This window comes from Phalangium opilio, unplaced genomic scaffold (genome assembly GCF_054372755.1).
Source record: "Phalangium opilio isolate 3A_F unplaced genomic scaffold, DU_Popi_V2 ptg000024l_1, whole genome shotgun sequence".
Classification (NCBI taxonomy): domain Eukaryota; kingdom Metazoa; phylum Arthropoda; class Arachnida; order Opiliones; family Phalangiidae; genus Phalangium; species Phalangium opilio.
Window position 1 is genome coordinate 5,881,485 of NW_028324155.1, and position 24,478 is coordinate 5,905,962.

Sequence of the window (24,478 nt, forward strand, 5' to 3'; positions counted from 1 at the left end):
ACTTTGTATAAGTGTTAAACCACCTTTCATTTTCCGACAGAAATTAAACACGAATGCGCTATTTTAAACTTTTCAGAGTTGTGCATGGAAGGGCTATTGCTTTTAGCTCCAATTAAATTTAAGTCTCTAGCTCGGCCGCCAAAGTTTATTTTCGTCTTTCGAATGAAACCTTTTTATGTAAAAAAAATCTAGAAAGTTTTCCATTGAAAAGCGGACATTTTCGTGGAAAGCGTCTAACGTCGGGGGAGTACCGCAAAGCGCGGGAACGGCAGATGGCCCGGGGCCTAACGAAAAATTTCGCTTTTTCTCAAGTTTTCAACAGATGCCGGAGATATTTTCCCCAACCCTTTATAGCCTATTTACGTCACTAGGGGGACTTCTTTTAGAAGACTTCATAGCTGGCGGGTGTCAGAAAATGTAGAGTTAAATTCATCCCTTCTATTTTGCAAAATGTTTCAGTGGCTTCGCTGCAAAACCCAGCTGTAACCAACGCGAAAAATTATTACTCGCAAAATTTTTCGACTGCCAGTAAAAAAAGTTTTTCAAGCGTATAAGGGTAATTCGAAAATAATTCACTTAAAATCCCTGCCCTTCCTTTTTCTGGACAAGACGCGTTGAAAATTTGAGAAAAATGTGGTAGGGAATAAATTTTCAAGGGCTTTCCCCCCATACAATGTCTGCAGTTACTCCATTTAATCTATCTTGACCACGGGTTATTCAAAATAAAATCCAGAACTAACCTTTGATTTTAGTGTTAAGTTACAATCGTCCTGTCCAAAGGAGAATTTAAAAATAGTATAAATTTAATTTATCCGCATGCAGTTATACTATCAAATATTGTCGAGGTCTCCCGAGAGCTATAACTAGTTTCCTAGACGGGGTTCTCCTTTTCTCGTTTAATATCACTGAGGGACCCTAGTTGGAGGAATGGTTGAAATATCACATTCAAATTAGGATGAAGTTGAGCGGAAACTGATACGGAAAGAAAAATCGATAAATTTTCGTAAAAGTTTTTTCTTTCAATTTATGATTTGAGCCGATATCGGAAAAGCTGCATGGATGGCTGTTGAAGCCAAAGGCTTAAGAGAAATGATACGGGGATTGTATAATTAATTATTATTCGCTGAACTGGAGAGAAAATTTGTGCAAAAACCAAAAAGAATAAGGAACTTAATATAGGATTATATAAGGAGTTGAAAGATTAGTGGTTAGGAATAAAATAAATATTAAAACTTGAGAGTATATCATTAAGATCTAAAGGATTTTAGCTCAAAATCATCCTTTCTCGATGGTATAAAGATGAAATAATATTTCATATTCGTTTCAAGTCTAAACAGGGTCTGGAATAAATTTTGAGTCGAAAATGTTCAATGACATTTTGCTGTGTTCTAACAAAAATTAGAAAGGAAAATACAAGAAAAAAAATTGCATCACAAGCAAAAACATCTTTTTTAGTTGCCTGCTTGGTTGACGTATAAGGCAAGTTAAAGCGCGGACATGTTACAAGTCGGGAAGTACATATCCTGATATAGTTCAGAGCGGCGAAGGAAGAGAGGTTTGAGGAAATGGGTTAGGATCAGGATATTGGCAAGTAATCCACTGGGGAAAAGAGTGGTGCATACACGAAGTAAAGAGGAAGTAAAGGAAGTAGAAAAGAGAAGGGGGTAAGGGTAGGTGCTATTCTTCGATTACCTGCCAGTGGCAGGCGTTCTCGTCCTTCTAACTCTATTCTTGGACCCTATACACCCAGGTGCTGTCGATAGCTCTATAGTACGCGCCGTTACACTCGGTAGAACCCAGAAAGACTTGACTCTATCGTTCCAACTTAAATTTGAGATCTGAGAAAATTGAAGAATGCTCTTCTATTAACCCTACTTCCGCGAATGGACCTTCAGTTCCTAATCGCGGATGACTGAACATCTACATTTTTTCTGACCCGATTTCTACCTATATTTTTCCTTCAAATTTTTTTACAGGAATTAGACCTATATACTTTCGAATTTATTCCATTTCGATTACAATTTTGAATTTAAAAATTTTTCCCTAATAATACCTGGAATTTCCAAAAACAATTTAATAACTATATAGGCCAGATTTCCCGGAATAATACCTGAAAAGAAATTTGTCTGTTCTAAGAAATTTATGATTACAACCGTGGTTTGTATAAATTCGATTAAAATAAGTCGAAAAATAGAGAGAAATATATTTCGTATACAGAATGAAATCGGGTTTATCCAACAACAAATATAATTCTATATTTAGCCTCTTAGTATAAAGCTCAGTTTCTCTCAAGATTGTTTGCGAAATAAGGAAATCATGTCAAACGAAAAGACCGATCGATAAATAGAATCCCCCAAACCAAACCATCTCTAAGTCTAAGGAAATTCCCAAATGTACTTAAGTTAGTATATAGTTTGAAAATAAAATGTCGAATAAACGTCAAAATATTGTCTCATTCGGTTTCTACGGTTGTTAAATATTTCAATTTACGTCTGCACTTAGCCAAAGTTACATTACTTTGTGGAAATAACCCAATTAAGTCCAATGAAACGCTTATAAAGGTTACCTATAGTATAATTTAAGTGGAAATTAGGTTTTGAAAATGGAAGGGCGAGTTGACAATTAAAAACGAAAAACTAAAACTTTATATCCCCGACACAAAGCGGATTTTCAAAAATATTACATTTTAAGTTCATTCGCCCCGCTCGACTCGCGTGGGTAATTAAAAGTGGATTGAACAAAATTAACTCAAAATTACCCGCAATTTCCACAATGTATTATAATAACGAATCATTGAATTACTTTGGTCTCTCTAAAGCGATTAAGCTAACTTAATGAAGCCTAAGAGCTAGGCCTACCTGTTAAGCAGAAGCATCTGACGTTATAATATAAAATTCTATTGAACCACGTGACTTCTTTACCCTATCTGTGTTCATAGATAGGGACAAAGTATACATAGTAGGATTCATACAATATACACAAGGAGACCAGGCTACTCGGAGGTCAAAAGTGTAGACTATTTTGTCCATCGAGTAGACTGGCCTCCTTGTGTAAATGGTATGGACCATCCTAGCCTTGTAATTCAAGTTAACTTCTTTTATCTTCTTCAATATTGTGTTCAAAACTGCATAATTTTAATTTAAAATATTCATTAATTTCTATAGGCTCTTTCCAATTATATGAAAAGAGAAACGTCCAGCAATAACTCAACTATAACTGAAACCTTTCGAATTGATGTCGAGAACCTATTTCTTCGTATTAATTTACTTTGTCACATATATAGAGAGTCGTTTCTAAGTCTAAAGGGTTATAAGGAGCCGCCCACTTTCGGTTGCTCCCGGGTTAAATTAATGCTCGAAGCGCTTTTAAGCAAAGAGTGGATAATAAGGCGAACAAAAGACTCACTTCGTTAGCAAATTGCGATCTTTCGCGGGGCGCCCCAATACCTAATCAAGGAGAAAGGTTTATTTCGACCCACTTCCATCGCCCCCCTCGCTCCCCATGTCCACCCTCCCCCTTCTCTACCTAGCTCAACTATACATCCGTATCCAACTAACCAATCCCAGGCACTTTGTAAGGAAAAGAGAGAAAGGAGATGCCAAGGAAACCTACATTGGACGTTTAAAGTGATAATGAAATAAGGTCTAAATGCATGGTGGTAATAGATCTTGTTAGAAGAGAAGTATAAATATATCTCGGCTCAATTCTGCAGCGTTTTACCATCCCTTTAAACGGAGCAATCTTTGATAAAAGAGGAGTATATAGTGCAAGGAGGAAGGTATACGTTCAATGCGTAAGGACGATCAGAAATTAGGCATTTATACTAATTTGCAAGCGGAGAAGGTACCGAAGCCCCAATGGAAAAGTCTACTTATCTCTTAAGAAATCACACCTTTACTAAGATAGTCACCTATAGTCCTAGTCTCTTCTCCCAATTTCTGTCTCTCGTTCTCTCTCTGCGGAGTCGAGATCTCGGGCATGGTTTAAAATACGTCCCAATAGATTAGACAAGGTTTTCCACGATCGAGATTAACTACCTCGAGTGGAAACTTAGTATATAATTCCATAGTTTCTTAGAATCTTGGGGGTATTTCAGCGGAGCCTCCGATTTCAGTTTTCTTTAAGAGCGATATAATAAAGGATATCACTATAGTTAAATCGATGCGTTGTAAGATGCTAAAACAATACCGGTAGTTTAAATTATTACCAAGAAGATAACGAGTTTCCTTTTCCATAAAATTGTTATTGGTATGCCAAATCACTCGACAGTGACGTGAAAGGTACGATTATTGAAGGACGGCATGGTATCGTATAGTCAAGTAAGGTCGTCTAGACGACAAACCAAGGCTTACGGATTAGACCTAAAAGCAAGGTATTTGATGTTGAACGTTATTTTATAAGATTAAAAACATATCCTTTTATAAACTCTTCGATGTATTTACTTTAAGAAAAGGAGCCTGTTAAAGGTAGTTTTAAAATGTTTAATATTGAACATACGAGAAAAGGGGAGGCAAGGGGACCCCGGTGTGTTGGAGTTTGCCTTGCTTAAGTGCTAAAATACTAAAATACGAGGAGCCTTCGAAGATCATTCGAAGTGAAGTGCGAGCGTGAAGAAGCAAAAGGGATCGAATTTGAATAGAAAATGAGGATATTTCAAGTCAAGATACAACCGTGAAGAAAGGCTCGCCCGGTATCTTTCGAGATCCTTTCACTGAAAGGGGGTGTCTCGGCTTTAAGCCTTGGTTGAAATTTTACTTGAAACGTGTACTTAAAAGAGTTTTGGTAGACGCGTAGCGGGCGCAGCTGGGTGGCTGAAAAGCAACGAGGTTTTGGGCAAAGAGGAGATCGTTTATACCGTTTGAAGGGCCCCCCACACTCTACCGCGCAGGCATCACTAACCCGTTTACAGAATGTAGGCGCGGTTTTTTCGAAAGTTTTACGGTTGCGATCCCCTTGAGCGGAAGTTGAATCTGGCGGTTAAAGAGGCTAGAAAAGCGACGTGCGGCCTGCAAAGTCCCTAACTCTTCCTTTACACCCTCGTGGTGGCACCCTCCACCTCACCCTACACCCCTAAATAATTTATGCGCGACTGGAAAGGCCTTTAAGGTCCTTTGGCACGTTCCGCTACTCGCTCGTCCCACTTTTCCGCCGCGAGATTTTGGCCATAAAGAGAAGGAGGTCCTGTACTAAAAGGTCCCTCTTTCATATATAACCCTTTACCTCGAAAGAAAAAGAAAGAAATCGCCTCTCTCTCCCCCACCCCGACTAGTTCGTATCACATTGATTTAGCCATGCCTTGTAAAATGTAATCAAAGATTTTTGCCGAAATTCAAGAGCTTTTGAATCAATTTTGGGACTACGAGTATACCATCAAGTGTCGTTTTGGGAGTTCCGAGAAATTAAGGATTTCACCAAAAAGAAAATTTTAAAATTTTCAGAACGTTAGTTAGAAAAAACCTACTGCCTCGCTAAACAAATTAAAAACTTTCAACTAATTTGAAAACAATTTAATTCATTTGAAAACTGCACGGTTGCTTTATGGGCGCAGCTTCATCTCTTTGAACTTGGTTTCAACTGGGTACACACTGTACAAGGCACTTCCGCTTGGATATGTTCAATGGAAATTTGAAGATGATAATAGTATAGGCTGCCTAAAAGCATTGAAAACTCATCCTTTAAAGTCCGAAGACCTATCGCTAGTATGCGAGCGAAATACTCTATTGGTAAGATAGCATAGACCACAGCGACCAGATGTCTGAAAGCGCGTAGAGAAGAGAGTTCGCCTGAATGAAGACGAATAGCGCTAAGAGGTATACAGCCCGAGAAGAACATACGAGTTTATCTTAAGTTCGGAAACGTGCTCCCATACCAAAAGACACTATAGCCTATTGCTATAGTGTCTGGTCTAAAGAGAACCCATGCATAGACATCGAAAATACAAACGTAGCAACGATGCAGTTTTGAAACCGAATACGAATGCGCCTTTGAGCGCGATGCCTCCGAAGTTTGTCGTCAAATTTTTGGCAACCATTCACGTATCTATTACGAAAAGCCCACAAATGCTAAGTGCATTCCAGGCAAAACACGAAGACAACATCGGGGGTAAATAGGCCCCTTCGTCAGACGTCAACAAATATTAATGTTTACGCCCGTTGCCTCCCTAATATCCTCTCTTTAGTTCTCCGACCGGGTCTCTTTCCACAAAGTAATGAAGGAGATGAGTTCGGATAATGACGTTCAGTTTGCACTCTCTCCACCCCTTCCCTCATCCCACATCTTCCTGGACGCGTACGGCGGGCGACTAGAACCTAGCTCATCTCGAATCGCGATCGATATATTATAGCGCGACAATTATAGCCACCTTGGAGGAGGACTCGAGTTTAAAAGATGGATATGGCGGAAACTACATCAGTTGGACGGCGGCGACCCTTTCGACGGCTTGCCCTTTCAACTCAACTCGCGCCAGGTTCCTATACGACTCTTGGCTAAGCTATAAGGTATTAAAGAGAAGGAGGGACTGGTAAATTCTCCAGAGACGAAAAACCATACTCAACAGATGCGTTTCCGGGATATCAACAATGCGTTTTTGGAGGATAAAATTGCGAGTAATGCTTTACGCGAAGAGGGTCATTTCGATTAAGTCATCAGGGTGGTATATACGTTTCCGCAAACAGAATTAGGGTATCGTGAAAAGACTAATAAATTATTAATGTTAATGAAAGAAGGGCGATTGTGTGAAGTTTGAAGTTTAAAACTATCCACAAATATTGCTCAAATTAAATTAAATAATTATTTATCTGTTGATATTTTACTAAAGATAAAAACAATTAAATATTTTTGATCAGTTTTAAATAGTTCTAGAAAAACAAAAAGGGGCCTCATTTTCTTTAAATCATTTTTAATAAATCAGGGTGGCTTCTGAAGACATTAATAAAAAAGGGGTTAAAAAGCAGTTCAAGAGCTAACGTTTTCGTATAATTTCCCCTTCGTCGAGCAAAAAGGTCTCCTTAATTTAAGTAAATGGAGTTTAAAAAGAAGGGGGATTCTATCCCCAGGAGAGTGCGGATATAAGAACGGAACGGGACAACACCGATGTCACTTCCCCACCAACCCTACTCAGTTTTAGTCGCGACATCAATGGAGCCGTGGCAGGCAGCAGCACCAGGAACCATTGTTTTTTTAACACTACTAAATCCGCTTTGAAAACGAAATTGAGGAAAAAGACCGGAGCTAAAAGAGGTTGGTTTTGGGGGGAAATTCTATACAGGCCATTCCTTCTCATTAATACGTCGTTAAACGAAAGAGCTTTTGAGCTTCCTAGATTAAAGCTGCTGCTGCTGCTGCTGGCCAATTATTTCCATAGCATTAAAACCGGGGGCGCGACGTTCATTTAGATTCACTCATGGCCGGGGAAACTTTAGTTCCCGAGCGTCTACCCAGTTAGCTATGGCTGGTCGACCGGGGAAACCCAAGTACTCAGTTAGCTTCTTGGAACGAAAGGGTTGATTTTTTCCATTGAAAACAGGTTGATGGTGTGACTGTATGTGAGTAATTTGGAAAAATAGAATACGTATATATTAGATTAAAACAAGTGACGTCATTAACAATTCTCGTTCTGAATAATACGTGACCTAGGAAGGGGTTAATTTTCCATTGAAAACAGGTTGTGATTGTGACTAATCTGGGATATTAGGAAACGTAGATCAAAATAGATGACGTCATTAACAATTCTCCATAACTCTGTGTGACCTATATATTTGAAAACCTAATCCCAGAGAAATCCATGTACACACATCTGATAAGGCCCACTTTATAAAGCTGGAAGATGAATTTAATAGAGAATGTATCAAAAATGGTGGTAGGACAGAGGGTTTGGCTCCTTTTTTCTTTGGAATACCCTAGAGACGAAGTTTGGGGAAACTTATTACTTAACTAAGTTAAATTTGAATATAATAATTAGCTCATCCGTAAAAAAGAGATAACGTGACCTCCCACGCACATTTCAAGTCAGAACAAAGTTTGGAGCTCGGTCTTTTGGAATAAACCTTCCGAAGGTGGATAGAGGTACAGTCGAACTTCCAACCACGCACCGATTTTTTCGCTGAAAAGAACAGGGAACGCGGGGGTCGCGTTGGCGTTGGTTTTCCCCCGCTCTTATAGCTTCGATCGCAATCCCAATCCCAATTCGGAATAAGTCATCGTCCCGTCCGTCGTTCGATCCATTTTTCCCTCCTCCTTATAGCCCAGCTTTTCTCCTCTCTTATTTGGTTCTCTTTTTTTTTTTTCTTTTTCTATCCTAAAACTCTTCGTTCGGAATTCTTCTAGCGCGGCAGAGAAAATGTTCTGATCAGGGGATTTGGTGAAGGAAAACGAACGAAGGAAGGGATGCTGCATGGAACAGTAAAGGAAAGGAAAAAAAAGATGCGTAGGAGGACCTTCCTCGGTCTGGCACGCCGGATAAAGGAAGAAATTCTTTTTCGCGCCTTTTTGCCCTTTTCATTTTTTTATTTTTGAGGGGGGGGGGTAAGAGAAGGGGGGTCATTTTTAGCCTCCATTTTTTATATATGACCCGGGATATATCGGGACATTATCTATCCCGACTTCTAAAATATGGTAACTGTTAGAATATATATATATATATATATATATATATATATATCCTTTGACGATTTCAGGTTTTACGACTATGATTTACGTTATTCAAGTGTGTAATTTAAGGAAACGTTTAAGGTATAATATTAAAACTTCAAAAAAAAGAAAGGATTATGGTAATTTTACGATTTTAAGTTTAAACTGCCCCTGTAAAACTGTTTCTGCCGCTGAAATTCCCAGTGAAGCTAAAAGACTTTGATGTCAAAATTGTAACAAACTTATATATACAATTTTAAGGTAACTATTTGAACGATTTCGTTTGACTTTAACCAATGTTTCATTTATTTCTTTAATTTTTTAAGTCTCTATTTTAAAATTCCCTTTTCTCGGAAAAGTTTTCGAATCGCAAATATTTAAGAAACTATACCCATTTTATATTTCAAATATTAAACAAAGTTTCAATGGAATTAAAGACATTTTATATTGCAAAAATAACCCCCTAAATTCCTGGAATTTGAAAAACCTAAACCACACAAATCCTTTCCAAAAAAAAGTAAATAATAAAAAACAAACCATAAAGAAAAAATTATTAAATCTAGTTACAACATTTTAGCACCAAGTTTCCAATATGATATATAATACGTTTTTCACGCGAGAGCACCCATCCCTCCCCCCAACACCACACGATTCCTTTAGCAATAGGAAGGAGTAGACTGGTCCGGTATAAGTATAACAAGTTAGGAAGAGTTACAGTGCATGTAGTAGAAAAGAGAGTTTTGAAAAACGCGTTAGTCGTCGATGACACGAAGCAACCCATTCGTAAATGTTATTTTGAAAGAACGGTAAACTTCCATAGTTTTTCTTCTTCTTCTTCTTCTATTACTAGTTCACTTCGATAACCCTTGCCTTTTATTTTTACGCTAGCCCGCGCATTTCATTCCAATTCCATTCGCCTTCTCGTACGTACGTACATGCAGCCCCTAACCTCACATCGCTTCGTCCCCATGGCTTGCTCCGTTTATATATTTTTAGAAAACCCCGTTCCTCCCACTATTTACAGAAAAAAAATAAAAGAAAAAGAAAACCATTTTTATATCAGAGATTTCTCTTTCACACTTATTTTTCTATGTACCTAAACAGAAATTGATTAATTTCGAAGTATTAAATGAATATTCTTCAAACTATTCGGGCTGTCTAAACCCAATAAAGGGGAGGGGGACTAATACGATTATTTCCCGATTCAAAAAAATCGCAGAAGAAAAAGTATTACTAAGCTACCTTTTCTAATAAAAATAGTAATTTTAATAATTTCGTGTTTAATAACTTCTATCGCAACCTGAAATTTATACTATTTGATTCCCTTTCATCCACACCCAAAACTACGAATGGACCGTCGTAATGGGAAGTATTATCAGAAGCGTATAATTAAAAGTACACTTCTCTCTTACAATTTTTCTGGGAGTACTAACTTGGATATTTTACTTGTTATTCTTAATTGAACTAAACGATTCAACACGTAAATTTCTATAGAAAATTAATTAAAATTAACAAATTAAATGGAATTATCTACGGTCACTTCAAGAAATGAACTACAAAGGTCAAAAATAGTAAAAAAAAAGTAAGTAAGCAAGCGGTGGAAGTCCAAAATTATATGGGTAAGCTTTTCAACACTTCGTGAAAAGAGAAAACATTACATTCATTCGTCATTGTAGAGAGAGAAAAAGTAAATAAAATCAGAAAGAGAGAGAGAGAGAAAAAAAAGTAAACCACCCTGGCATCCATTCTGACCCAACTTTAAGACCACTTTGCCGCCCTTAATCGCCACCAATCGCGCTGTATACAGCATTCATTCCCAACGTTTAACCATGGAACTTATAGACCGTAAAAGGGATTGGAAAATAATCTGGGTGCTTGAGATGTATTTCTACGGATTGTTCAAACGTAGGAGCGCGCGCAAGAAGTTTAGCAAATGTGCTCTGGTCGCAATAAAATTAATCTTCCAGTCCTCTCGATTAAAAAGTCCATGATTTAACAGAACTAAGAGAAAGCGACTGCGGAGAAATATAAAGATTGAGTGTTTGTCCGCTTTGTTTCGTTTTTTTCATTCCAAGTTCGCAAACACATTTTTAACAAAAAGAAAAAAAAAACAAAACCGTCACTCTCATTGAAACTGCATGCAGTGAAAGTTCAGTTCTCATCCAATCTTAAACGATATCTCCTTGGGAGATGATACCACGAAACGATTCCTAAAATGGCGCAACTAAAAGCTATTGGAAGTTCCAGGAATGGAAAGTATTGAATGTTATTTTCAGAGATAGATGTTTGACCAGGCTAAACAAATACGCCGAAGTATCAAGTATTTTTCTTACAAAATCAAATAGATCTTTTCATAGTATTTGAGTTGAGTCTGATCAAAATGGGCAGTTCATTATATTATTTATTATTGTTTATTATTATTTATTATTGCTTTATTATTGTTTTATTATTATTTATTATTGCTTTATTATTGTTTTATTATTATTTATTATTGCTTTATTATTGTTTTATTATTATTTATTATTTATTATTTATTATTGCTTTATTATTGTTTTATTATTATTTATTTATTTATTAATATAATATATTTTGTAAATTTAAAAATTTCATTAATCTTATTATGTTTTATTGTCCCACGGGCCCGGCATATAAATCCTAAAAATAGACTTACTTTATAATAAAACTGACGGCTATTAATAGAACAACTTGTCAACCCCTAATGAGCTGAGAGGTTTTTCCAACGAAGAAATTCCCAAAACTTACGTCTAAAACTTCAATGAAGAGAGAGTTTGACATTTTAAACTTAATAAAAGGCTCAACTTTTAAAAAAGAGAGGCCACGCGGTCGCCCTGAGCTATTATTTTAAAACCAACTATGTTTATCGAGCGAAGAAGACCCTTCAAATTAATTTTTAATTTTCAGCTGGATAAATTTAATGTAGAAATATCTATAATAAAAAAAAGGAAATAAAGTGGGAGTTAAAGTTAACACACACACAGCTCGCTTATCTCTACAACCAACCCTTTTATCCACGAAAGGCGTGTTTGAATTTGAAGTGTTTTGATAGGGGATTTTGAAGTAGGGAAACCAAGAAGTTCCCGCCACGGATTTTAAAGGGAGAGGGAAAGATAATAAGTTGTGCAAAGTAAAGTGTACGACGCATCCTCGTCTTGATGACGACAGCTCTCCTTTTGTTCGGGGAAATAAAGCTTGTTTCCTCGTCAAATCGTGTCAACGTAAACATTGACCCTTTAAGTTTTGGGTGTATATCATCAATTATGGCTCGTGGACGAAACGTACAACACATTCTCGTATTACGAAATATGAAGTCTGCCTAGTGTTTGAGCCGCTTAGAAAGCCATAACAAGTAATGCAACCAGACTTTACCCTTAACTATTTTCTCAATTGAATTTCTTTCATTGCTCCTAGGGAGTTATGCCACTTTAACAGAGCAAGCCGCTCAAACACTATAATAAATGACAATATATCGATAATTAGGTATTTCTCCTTAGCTATTTTTAGGCCAATGTGCGTTACGTAATATTGCCAAATTTTTGATATCACGTAATATACCAATTTCGCGTTATAAATGAGTTCATTTCGAACGTTATTCTGACAGTTTGCCAATTTTCAAGCTCTTGTAGGATTATAACTGTTGCAAATACCCCTAAGTAATAATTCAAAACTGATTTCAGTTAATTACTAAGTTAGCGTAAATAGCTAGGTTCACGCTATACATTAATGTAATGCATAGCGGGAAAAACATTTCTACAGGCGCCTATTGGAAATACATGGGGCCGTTTACCCCTGCATGCTATCTTTCACTCAATAACTCAAAACTAAAAGAAAAAAAATATGTATTGCTACATGTATAATAAAATCGACCTCTACACTATATATTCCAATATATGTTACGTACGGTAAAGGTACATAAAATATCTCTTTTTACGTATCTTTATAGTGCGGTCAGATATAAATAACTGTTCAAAAGCGGCAGAAATAGCGGGGAAGCTAGCTAGACTTAACAAATCGAAAATGCGCGTCTAGGAGGGTGCAGGTGGAATATTGTAAAACATCGATACACCCGCGCGGATAGAGCGTTAAAAAGGCGCGCTAAGGAAGTAAAGCGTGCTAAAAATATGCCCCTAACGTAGCTACATAAATTCAAAACAGCCTATCATCGACTATACCCTCTTCTATGTATGTATACCTATTTTTCCCGCCAAAGGAAAAAGGCGGGAAAAATGCTCGTGTCTCGAGATGAGAGAGTATAGTGTATATCGCGCGCGAAAGAGAAAGTAGCGATTTTTATCGACACGCGAACGGATTTTCGCTGTAAAAAACTCGCGCCTTTTTACAAAACGACACGCTCGCGCGCCAGGAGTGAAGGTTTCGATAGCTGGGTGTTATTTAACGTGTTGAGATCGAAACAGGCGTTCAAACAACGACGGAGGATTTGGGATCTCGTGTCAGAACTTTCAAGGCGGGAGTCCGAGACGTCGTTGACACGAACAAACGAGACCAGTCGATAGAAAGACGCCTGCAAATTCTCCCGCCTTTTTTCGAGGCACCCCCTGTATATAACTTATCACACTCGCCGCCTTTGATAAAAATCAACGAGCACTTTGATTGTGAACAAGATCAAACAAGATTTAAGGGATATAGCCAAAGGTTATTGATGACTGCTAGCTTAGTTAGATCTAATTCTCCGGATATCCTGGAACAAAAATCGAATTCGGAGTCAGGCCAAGGAGTATTTATTAAAAACGGAGCTGAAATACCATAGACACGAATTAAATAAATTGACCTAAAACAGAATAAAACGTTCCATTTTGATTCGTAACCTTTAAATTAAAATTCAATTTGATAACTGGCATTGATTTTAACTCCTTTTCTTTGTATTCTCCTTGTCCAAAACACTGAGACGGGTCTAGATTGGGGCTTGGGTGTTAGCTAGAATATATCCTTAGGTTTATTGCGGGAGATGGGGGGATGGGGTTATCTCGGTATATCCAAGCATCGCGTCGTCTAGATTGACTCAGTCAGAGGCGTCAAACGCCAAAATTAATGACACCTACGCAGCTCGAAGCGTGTCAGTAAAGGAGTTTCGCCTGCACGAGATGTATCGACGTTGCTTTCTACTTTCTCTTCTTCCCGTCTCAAGTTTTGGCGCGAAGAATCTCGCGACCTTACTCTCTCCCCCCCCCACCCAGCATCTTCCCGCCTACATTATGGCAGCCTCCAACTAGATGGACCATTTTCTAGTGTAGAATCCATTTCGTATAGAAGGTAGAGAGAGTAGAAGAGAGAGAGAGAGAGAGAGAGAGTAGAAGAGAGAGAGAGAGAGAGAGAGAGAGCATGGTGCGGCTGGTAAGATTTATACGCGACTCGCTTCTAGGGAGCTATAAAATTTTCAATCGCGGACTAGCCTAGGATACATCATTTAAGAAAGATGGTGGAAGAGAGAAGAGAGGGAAGGGGGGTTAGTAAAGAGGAGCCGGCTCGTCTTTTTGAATAAATTAGAACTATCTCATCCTCTACGCGGTTTTTAAAAATAAATATATTCGAATATGGTGGTGGTTGTCGAGGGAGAGACAGAGAGGGTGCTCATTTTTAAAATTTAGTGAAGTACTTAATAAGAAACCAGGAAAGTGTATAAAGGGTAGAGAGGAACAGATAATAATTAAATGTTTTAAGAAAGTAAAAAGGGTTGAACCGTACTGAACTCTGATAATACACCAGATCCATCTAACAACCCCGAATTTCTTTAAAATAAAATAAAGCATGAATTTGGCCCAAAACTGTCAAATCTTTGACATGATCACACGATCACCTATTAAAGAATATATAAGCTTTCTTGGAAATTGGATACAAAAAAGCCGGGGAAGGCGCGGAAACCTCAAATAAGGGGGATGACTCCTTTTTCATACTAGCTCTGAGAATGTTTTCATAAAGCCTAAGGCGGTTTAAGGTTACGGAATGATGGAGCTTTCCCCCCTTCATCCTCTCTCCTCTCCTCTTCTCTCCATCTTCTCTTGCCTCGTCGATGATCTATAAGAGCGAACGGGGCCTTTAAGACCGGGCCTTCACCAGTAGTAATCCCTCATCGGCCTTTCTAGACTCAGACTAGATCTCTCTCTCTCGCTCTCTCTTTTACATTATTTCTCGCTGACGATGTTGTATATATAGCTTAGGCATAGAATAAAGGAGGCATCGAGATTTGAATCGCCCTCTCCGTATACTATTTCATCGAACTATATAATGGAGAGAAAGTGAGAGAGAAGGGAGGGGAGTAGCAGTTCTGATCGACCTTCCTCCAGGGAATGACTCCCTAAAACCAGCTGACGCTGTCCTATTAAAGACTGGACTTAAATAGAATGGAGTATATATTATATATTTCTAAGATTGGAACTATACGAAATCTGTCCCCATTATGAAGGGAAATTCTAAATGAGTTATTCCTTCAAATTGGCATCTCCGAGTGTCAGACTCGTTTCAATAGTGGCGGCATTTCCATTTCCGCCGTCTGCTTAACTTAATGGTCGATATGTTGGTAGCATGACGTTATAATGTGAAAGACAAGCAGACGGTAAAAAAATTGTACTGGTTCTATTGAACAGAAATAAGTAATCAATATCATCAGACGACACTAAAAAAGTTGCACCTATTAAAAGGGGTAAATTAACTTTTTTCAGTGTTGCAATGACAGAACAATAGTTACCTCTGAGCCTAATCAAATAGAACCATGTTCGTATCCTTAATTATCCCAGTTGTCTGGTAAATATTTAATTTTCAAACTTTAGAATAAACTTCTCATTGTTCGGTAGGTAGCTTTCTTTAAGACTTTCAATTCGAATAAGAAAAAATATAGTTACAAATCAAGAAACTTCACATTTCTCTTTTTTTTTGTTCTCTTTCTGTTGCCATAAGTTCAATTTACTAATGCTGTCTGGAATTTGAATCACTAGCTCTTTCGTTGGTTCGCTCCCTGTTTTTGATAAAGACCCAATACCCAATATCAATCGCGCGCTTGCGAGATAAGTCTATAGCTACGTTCGAAGAAAACGTCTTCTCAAATACCCGTATAGGCTCTCACTGCACCCATTCCCCCCCCCCCCCAAAAAAAAGAGAGAGAGAGAGAAGGAAATTTTTCGATAAAAAAGAAGATAGGAGGGGTCGTTGTATAAAATCGAGTCTGAACCAAAGATAGCTCCAATAACAAAAGAATCCTAGGGAGAAATCCATGAAATATATCAGAGCTGGACCTAACCCGAGTAAAATAAAATAAAGAAAAAGATATTGGGTAAGAAAGACTAAGGGGAAGAATTTACGTCATGGATTAAATGAGAAAAGGATATACAGTAAGTATAGAGAAATAAAAAGGTGTAGTATATATTGCTACCGTCCAATGATAGTAAAAGAGGGATAAGGCTTGGGGATTGGGCATGGAATTCCAAATAACAATTAAGCGTTTTTATCTCTATCTAGGGCCTTAACTCTCCCACCGGAATAACAACGTTGCAAATGTGCATCGCGTGAAGAGACGCTATAGCGATAATAAAAATAAAGTCATCCCAAGTTTACCCTGTTGTCGAGACTATTAACGGCTTCCTGGTAACGCGAAATCCATATTAGAGGATGAAAAAGGCCTAATAGAGTAGAATTTTATGACGTCATCCTGCCTATTGTTCAAAGGACTGTAACGTTCCCAAACACAACAAACTAAATCTATTTTCTATTAAACAAAGCTTATTTCGTACCCCAGTTTAACTAAGAAGATGAATTTATTCAATTCCTAGTTACGAAATGAAAATATAATCGAAAGTATTAAGTTGAACCATGGAAAGGATTGTGTTAAAAAATATCCAATTTCAAAAGGTACAATCATTTTCACGGATTTCTTTTTTTTCGAACTCTATATAATCGGAGAATTGAATTGAACATCGTAATCCTAAAATGGGTTTTTTGACCTTTCTTCCATCTAACTTTGGTAATAGAGCAAAGTACGATTGAAATTTGGGGAAAAACGGGAGAGATAGGAATGAAGCGAGAGAAGTAAAGAAAAAAAAAGAGATTAAAGGCAAGCCAAACAAGAAGGCAATTAGATTACTGAGAAGGCGATGACGTCGGAGTAATTTCGCGATTGTTTCCCGATAGGAATTACGCGCCCACGCCTTCAGCTTCCGCGGAAGCCGGGGTCCGGAGAAAAGTGGCTCGAAACGAGTTACGACTCGAAAGAGAGAGAGAGAAACGTATAAAGATATACGGTAAAAAAAAGAAGAAACAATTTTCTTAGAAGCTTAAATACAGTTTCCGAATCCTAAGCCTTCTTTATATTATACCAACGTTTCGCTTCTTCTTCTTCTTTTTTTACTTCTCCTTTCGAATAATAAGATTTTCGTTAACGCGGAATGTTTCTGTAGTTTGTCCCACCATCCAAACGCAACGCGGTTACTACTGAGATAAAGTTAAGGGACAATGAAACCCATATACTACGCGTAGTTTGCTGCACCCAAAATTCAGAAATATAAGGCTTAGTAAATAGTTTTAAGACGTTTTCTATCTACAGCAGAGCGATTGAAATCGTACCTTAAAATGCTGTCCAATTCCAAGGTGAAGCAGTTAATTCTAACAAAGCCTTGGTATAATTTCAAAAATGATATAAATTACTACAAACTTCGGTATTTCATGGTTCCTTTTTAAAAGTACGAAATAGTATAGGTTAAGGTTCAGCTTTGGCCATGCCAAACTGCATTCCAAACCTGAGACGAACTAAATAGAGAAGGAAGTATATCCAAAGCTCATCGATACACCGTCTCAACCGAATCCCATGCACCTTTACGGACGGGATTGTTTTTATTTCCTCTTTTCTATCAAGTTGTATGTATATATACGGTGGGAGAGGAGCTTTTGTAGTCCGGACACTCTCTCATGCAAGCGAGGAGGATATACATGTCGGCGTCCTTCGCATTTTACCGGTGGCCTTTCCCGTTCTAATCGGCTGACCTCTCTCTCTCTCTCATCCTGCATGCCCTGTATGGTATAGAGAGCAGTTCCTTCCCTTTTCCTATAGGTCTTACGCGTACGATCCATCGCCGAGTTTTTCTTAAGGAACCATTGGACGGCGACGTCGTTTCCTTCAACGAAGAAAGAAGGGAAGAGCCCACAGAAGAAGAAGAAGAAGAAAAAAAAGCACTTCGAAGAAGGCCATATAGTGGAGAAATTCAGCTAGACAAGTTTGGTTAGTGATAGATTTAAAGCCCGTGATGCTAATTGGTCAATCAGAAAGGGACTGCGAAGATTGTACGCCTGTTGGGAAACTTCACCCAGAATTTTTAGTGTATTGAGAGGAAAACATTTCTACAGGTTGATTGGCTAGCTCAAACTTATGCCACTATATTAAAAAACCCAGCTTAGCTACTGTTTAGTTTTTTGGTCTATTTTATATTGTATAAATACCGGGCATTCTTTATGTACAACACGCATTCACGGGTTCAACTACGATTGTAAAGGTTTTTTTAATAAAGTATATTTAACTTAATCTCACTCGCAAGTACTTATATTCAACTACGCAATAATTTGTGAATTATTTATATTACGAATTTTCTTGTATTTTACATTTCATACGCTACTCTCAATTCAATCTAATCAATGATATTCGTGTCAATTTATTTTTAATAATCAAAGGAAGATCCTTGGAAACCCTGAGACATTTAAGGTTCGAGGGTTTAAAAAGGAATAGGAAGACCACGAGGATAAGAAAAAAAAAGGGAAGATCGAAAAGAAGAGAAGGAAGATGGGGAGAAAGTGTCAGGAGGATGGGGAGAAGAAAAAGAAAGAAGAAGATGAGGGGAAATAAGGAAAAGGAGGGGGAAGGCTGATTTCATTCTTAGGCGAAACACTCCGTTTGTATTCGCGGACGTCTGCTTGGCAGTCACGGCCGCTAGGGGTATTCTTCCGTTCCACCACAGTCCGAACAACGAAGAAAGACAGGGGGGGTGACTAAAACATTAGGACCAGCCTGAATAAAAAGCTATATACAGATCGCGACGGAGCGGGTGGGGGGAAAGGGTTGGAAGAGTGGACGCCACCGAAAAAGCCTATTGGGCAGAAACTTTTACTTCGGTAAGCGTATAAGCGTCGCCTTTTATACCCTATATGGACGTTTCTTTCCCTTCGGTTGCTTCAACTTCGCTCTTATAATACGGGCCACCGAGTGATTATAAGAGATTTTCGGTGAAGTGCTGGATAAATATCGAATAGGAAATTGACTTTATTCGAGTCACAAAATACACGTACAAGGAATTCTAAGAAATTTGAAGATGAAACTAAATATGAATAATACGGAGATCTTTTAGTAAATTGTTTGTTTTAACGATTGGTGATAAAGGGTTAAACTAATTAACGGAATGCTATTAACATATGTTCAGCATTTTCAAATTTTCTCCACCCTCAGGCGATCCTAACCAGTGCTTGCCAACCATTTCAATCCTTAAATGTCGGATCAATAAACCCTGATCTTAAAGCTCAACTGGCCAATAAAAAATATCCCTAAACTCAAATCTTAACATCACAAAAATATAACATTCTCACTTATCCTCGTAGTTGCTTTTAGTCTCTGACTATTTCCACTACATTTTTTTTTTTGTTTTTTTTCGACACGCCAGAGTCGCAATTACCGACGGAAATTATATTAAAACGTGTCCATGGTACAAATTGGGAAATATTTGGGGATTCTTTCTGACCACCATCAACCACACCGAGAAGTAATAAAAGGATTCAACGCTGGAATGAAAATACAGGAGAGAGAAAGAGAGCGAGAGAGAGAGAGAGAGAGAGGACTTCAACCCCACCCACCCACGAACGAAACGAATACACTTTCATATCGAAGTTTTACGAAGGTATAATAGCTCGTGGACGTGCAAGACAGGGATGTTGCGTCCGCCTTTGAAAGACTTGGTTTATTATTGCGATGGGAGGGGACCTATAATTCTTACTCTGAGGCGCCGGATAATAATGTACATAGCGAAAAGAATACTTTAATGGATTCATTAAACACATCTTTGTTTAACATATTTATTACCCCATTAATTTAAGAGAAATCTAGAAGGATTTTCTCTGCTATACGAATTTTCTCCGAAATATGTATATATATTTTTAAAACTCATTTAAAATTTCCTATTAAGTTAAGAATGAAGAGAAAAAGTTTCGTGTCATCAGTCAGGTCACGTTTCGAATTAAAAAATATAATTTGTAATTATAAAAATGTGTAATAACCACGTGGAAATTTGGCGCCAAACAAAAAAGGCGCGAAAATTAACCGAAAATGTATCATCTACTTTAATTAATAATAAAAGATAATCAGCTGATGTAAGCGCGGGAAATTTAAACAACCCTGCATACAGTTGTTAAGAAAAATAAAAATACACACCACTTTAAAACCCCAAAACTTTGACGCTGGAAAGTTGTTTCCCGCATTTTAATGAATATATATGGAGCTTATGTATAACAACCAAGCAAGCAAGAAGTTAAGAAAAGAAAAGAAAAGAAAAAATGTTGAAAAACCAAGAAAAGATCGCACTCAAGCTATCTCGCGCCCTCGCGAAATTTTTCAGTACGAGATTCGACTACACCTATAAAGTTTTAAACGTGATTCTTCTACATTTCCCGGCCCTTAACTTTGGTATTATCTTATCATAAAAATTTCTATCGGTTTCGAGGTGATGCTAACACGTAGAAAGTTTAATCTGTAAAAAGCGTTTCCCGGAGCTTTGAAGACGTAACTCAACTTTATAGCCGGTCGTGGATTCTTAAAGCTTCTTCTCGACCATCCGCCCACTAGGGTCTGTTGCTATCTCGGAAAGGATAGGGGTTTCCAAAGCGAGTAAAGGATGTTTACAGCTAAATTTGACAGTTTCTTAGGGTATCAAAGTGTATGGATATTAGGACAGGGCCCTGCAGAATCGAAAGACGAGAAGGAAACTAAGAAAGACGCGAATTTTTATATTTCCATCGTGACTACAGACCCGGCAGCGCCGGAAAACATCCAAATAACTCGTTTTTCTTTCTCTCTCTCTAGATCCCAAGACCTCATCTCATCTCATATTTTTCATATCAAAGGGAGAGTAAACCTCAATAATATTCCACATTTAAAACTTAATAGATTAAAAATTATACTATACATTAATTAAACTCAGCCTATTTATCCCAGCCAGTTTAAACTTTTAATGAATTCATTTCACCCTATCTTTAAAATAAAAAATAAAAATAGATGAAAACTTTATCTTTGTCTATATTTTTCCTTAGTGCAAAATAAGAACTATAAAGCTGCGAATATAGTGAAGAGGTTTTATACGCTCCTCTTTTCAGATGTGGTCGATCACCGCGCGAAAAGTTACAATTTTCTAGCAATATACAGAAAGTTTACGGGACAAGTATGGTATGGTCCATTTTCGACGGACGCCGAACAAATTCGGTGTTCTAAAAGCCAAGACGAAATGAATCAAAAGTAACGGGTTTTGCCTCGTTTTCAATAATGTATTTCCCCCTATATATTTTCTATATTTTTTGAAGGCATGATAGAAGAAAAAATAAAAGCTAAGAAATTGGATAGGCTATATCATGCGCGGAAGATTGCCAAAAAAAAACGTCCCGGGGAAGAAGAATCTAAGTAGACCCGCTTATTTTCTTCATATAGAAATACTCCTTGGGATAAAGTACCCGTAACAAAATCGCTAAGCCTTTCTTTTAAAAAAAAAAAGAAAAAAAAGATGAGACTATATTTTCTAAGGAATGATATCCCCCTTGAACAGTTCCTTCCTTGACTCGGTTCGGTTCTTCAATAATAAAAGGGTTCGAAAAGACTAGTGGTCCATCATGGTAAAGTGTAAAAGACGGAGTGGGATATATGCTTATAACCCTCTCGACTCTACTCTATAAAGAAAGAAAAAGTTACGGCGCATAGAAGATTCGGTCTTAGTTGGTATAATCCCACGTGTCATATCGTATAACCTATTTTATCAAAATTCCTTTGTGGAAAAAAAAAAGAATTTAAAGTTTTCCTCCCCATGTACAGTCTACTCTTAAGAAGGTAGATGGCCAAGGCTTAGTGAAGTTGGTAAAAAAATTACTCTCTATCTCTTGGAAAGAGCATACACTCCCAGTTTGTAAAACCGCGAGGAGAGAAAGAGAGAGCCCAAGCGCGCGCGCAACTAAACACGTTTTCCGTTCCTCTTTTTTCTATTTTTTTTTGGACCCAAAAATCCCTCTACGCCGTCCGTCCGTCCGACTGGAGAAGTCTTCCTACGAAGGCTGAACGCGCGACCCCTACCGGTTCCTAGCTCAACTTCTACTCTTTAGGAATCGAACGCGGGATAGAGGGGGACTGGAAAATAGGGAGAAAGATCGGGAAGAAGGAGAAGGGAAGGACTGGCTGCCTGGCAATCGGGAGGAGGTGAGGAATGGGAGCGATTTTGGGGAGAAGGGAGAGGAAGGAAAGGAAGAGAGAGAGAGAGAGGAAGGAGAAAGAGAGAGAGAGAGAGAGAGAGGAAGGAGAAAGAGAGAGAGAGAAAGGTTTCGACCAGGCGTTGCTGCAGTGCGACGCCGGATAACGGAACATTCGGGCCTGGTTGTAATCTCGCTCTCTCTCCGTTCTCTATTCTAGAGAGCTACTACCTCTTCTCCGTTTTGCTCCGTTTGTGGTATAGTGGTCCTCGCCGACGTTTCTCTCCCTCTCAAAACTCGGCCAAACCTAACCTATCGAGAGTAGGAAAGCTACTATATACCCATGCAGAGTTGGTGGAAATAAAAGATAGAGGGAATTTCTCTTCGGTGTATAATTTCCCTTTTCCCATCACCACCTTCCCCCAAAAGTTGACCGGTATATTTCGCGACACTGTTTCAACCGAAGATGGACTACAAAAATCGGAGAAACAAAGTACAACCCGCACCGATACCACCAAATTGAAGAATTTAGTGATTATCATATCAACAAACATCATCATCGTCGTTGAGTTAATGCGGGAATTAAATGGAAAAGATTTCGAAAAACGGTCATCGAATTAACGTATAATGAAGATGACATAATTTACGACGACGACTAGGACGCGAAAGCTACTACTACCACCATCGCCGGAGAGATCCAGGAGTAAAAAAAAGGGTTGTAATTGCGTTTAATACTCGTTATTGCTCGGGCGCGAGGCTCGGTGCGATTTTATTATTACTGCCTGTACTAGTTCTTTTTACGACCATCGAATTAGGACCAGTGGGTCCTAATCATTCGTTTTAGGAGTCCATTCGTTCTTAGTGGATCTACTTTAATCGTTTCTCTCTTACTCCGTCTCAAAAGGTAAGATCTAAGATTTACGATTGGGATTAAAATCAAACCGCGCTGGCTAGATGGTATACGTCAACCCAAAGGGTTTTATAGCTAAACCCCCCTCCCAAATCGTGGTTACCACCACCTCGAGCGCAAGGGTTGGTTGGTCCAACCTTTCGGTAACAGGAAGGTATATTAAAAAAAAAAAGAATATTATACAGTGAGTGTATAGGAAGAGGAAAGGAATCATAGCGTACGGTCGGTAATCGCTAAGCGACACGAAAACCCCTTTTCCTCTTTTCGGTCAGGTCTTAAGATTGAGTCGTATTGGAACCAGAGAGCGTGGACTCCCGGTCGTTTGACCCATTCCCTTCTTTGGAGTTTGGGTTGGCGGCGAGTTAGTTGGAGTTAGCGGCCACGGACGAGTACGACACGCCAGGGAAAAAGGGGGCCAACCGACCGCTCACGTCAAAACGAACCTTATTATGTTACAGTAATATAATATTATATTCTGCACGGTCAATTTTCAGTCCTGGTGACTTTATTATACCTTACGTTAGGTAAGATTTTTGGCAATGATAACGTTAAAAAAATTATTCCGGATCTTCCAAATTACTACGAGATTATTTTTGTTATATTACGTTTTAACGTAGGTGTAGTTATTTCAACCTAATTTTGTCACGTGACCTTCCATAATTATCGAATTTATGAAAAAATAACTTTTTGAAACCTTGAATGTTTTTAAATATATTTTTTTAAATGTCCTTTGATATCTCAATGTTTAATTTGCCTAAACCTTTTTTAAAATAAGGTTATAAAATAATTATAATATATTTTTTTCCCAACTAAGTATTATTATTTCAATCAATATTAGTCTTATCTAAAGATGCACTTTACAATATTGAATAACAAGAGGAAATAATTGATAATAATTTCAAATTGATCAAAATTCAAACAGTGGCCAATAATCTAAGATAAATTCTTTTAGTCATAGGCTATCTACGTACACTGTGAGTTGAGACCCCCATCGCGTTGACGTGAAATATTACGGTGGTCGTTAACGAGTCTCAATAAGGCTGACCGGTAGACGATAATCTTTCGATATTACGTATAAAATATAAGCGCGCTGGTGTGTGTGCCCAGCCCTTAAGAGATTTCCGCATAAACGTAGACCACTTTCTTCAGCGGCATTACGCCCTGGCAGCGTCCGTACTCATAAATCTTCAAAAACCTCACGTATAGTTTACCTCCGTGGCCGGCGTCTGGGTATGTGTATATAATACGGGTTATGAAATTTTCCCTGGGTAAACATTGCCCTTTCCGCGGTTGAATCTAATTAGTATTCATTTATTCCTGACTCTCTTTGATTAATTATTTAATTATTTACTCCCACGTACGTGTGTAGTATTAGATTCTAAAATATTTACCGGATTAATAGTATCGACTGTTTTACATAAAACACGGCGAATATATTTTATTTCAATTTTAAAATTTCCCGAATATTTCATAAATATATTTATTTACTTAATTAAA

General features: G+C 38.0%; 2 protein-coding genes across 5 annotated transcripts in view; one reads left to right on the forward strand and one right to left on the reverse strand.

Annotated features, from left to right (window-relative positions):
- pio (zona pellucida domain-containing protein piopio) overlaps positions 1-24,478 on the reverse strand; it is a 174,243-nt gene that overhangs the window by 126,146 nt on the left and 23,619 nt on the right. The window lies entirely within an intron of this gene.
- Positions 21,993-24,478, forward strand: part of LOC149692436 (uncharacterized) — a 32,593-nt gene continuing 30,107 nt past the window's right edge. For all 4 annotated transcript variants that reach the window (XM_089868186.1, XM_089868188.1, XM_089868189.1 and 1 more), the window contains exon 1: positions 21,993-22,975. The gene's annotated coding sequence lies outside the window, so the exon portion shown is untranslated. The remainder of the gene's footprint in view (positions 22,976-24,478) is intronic.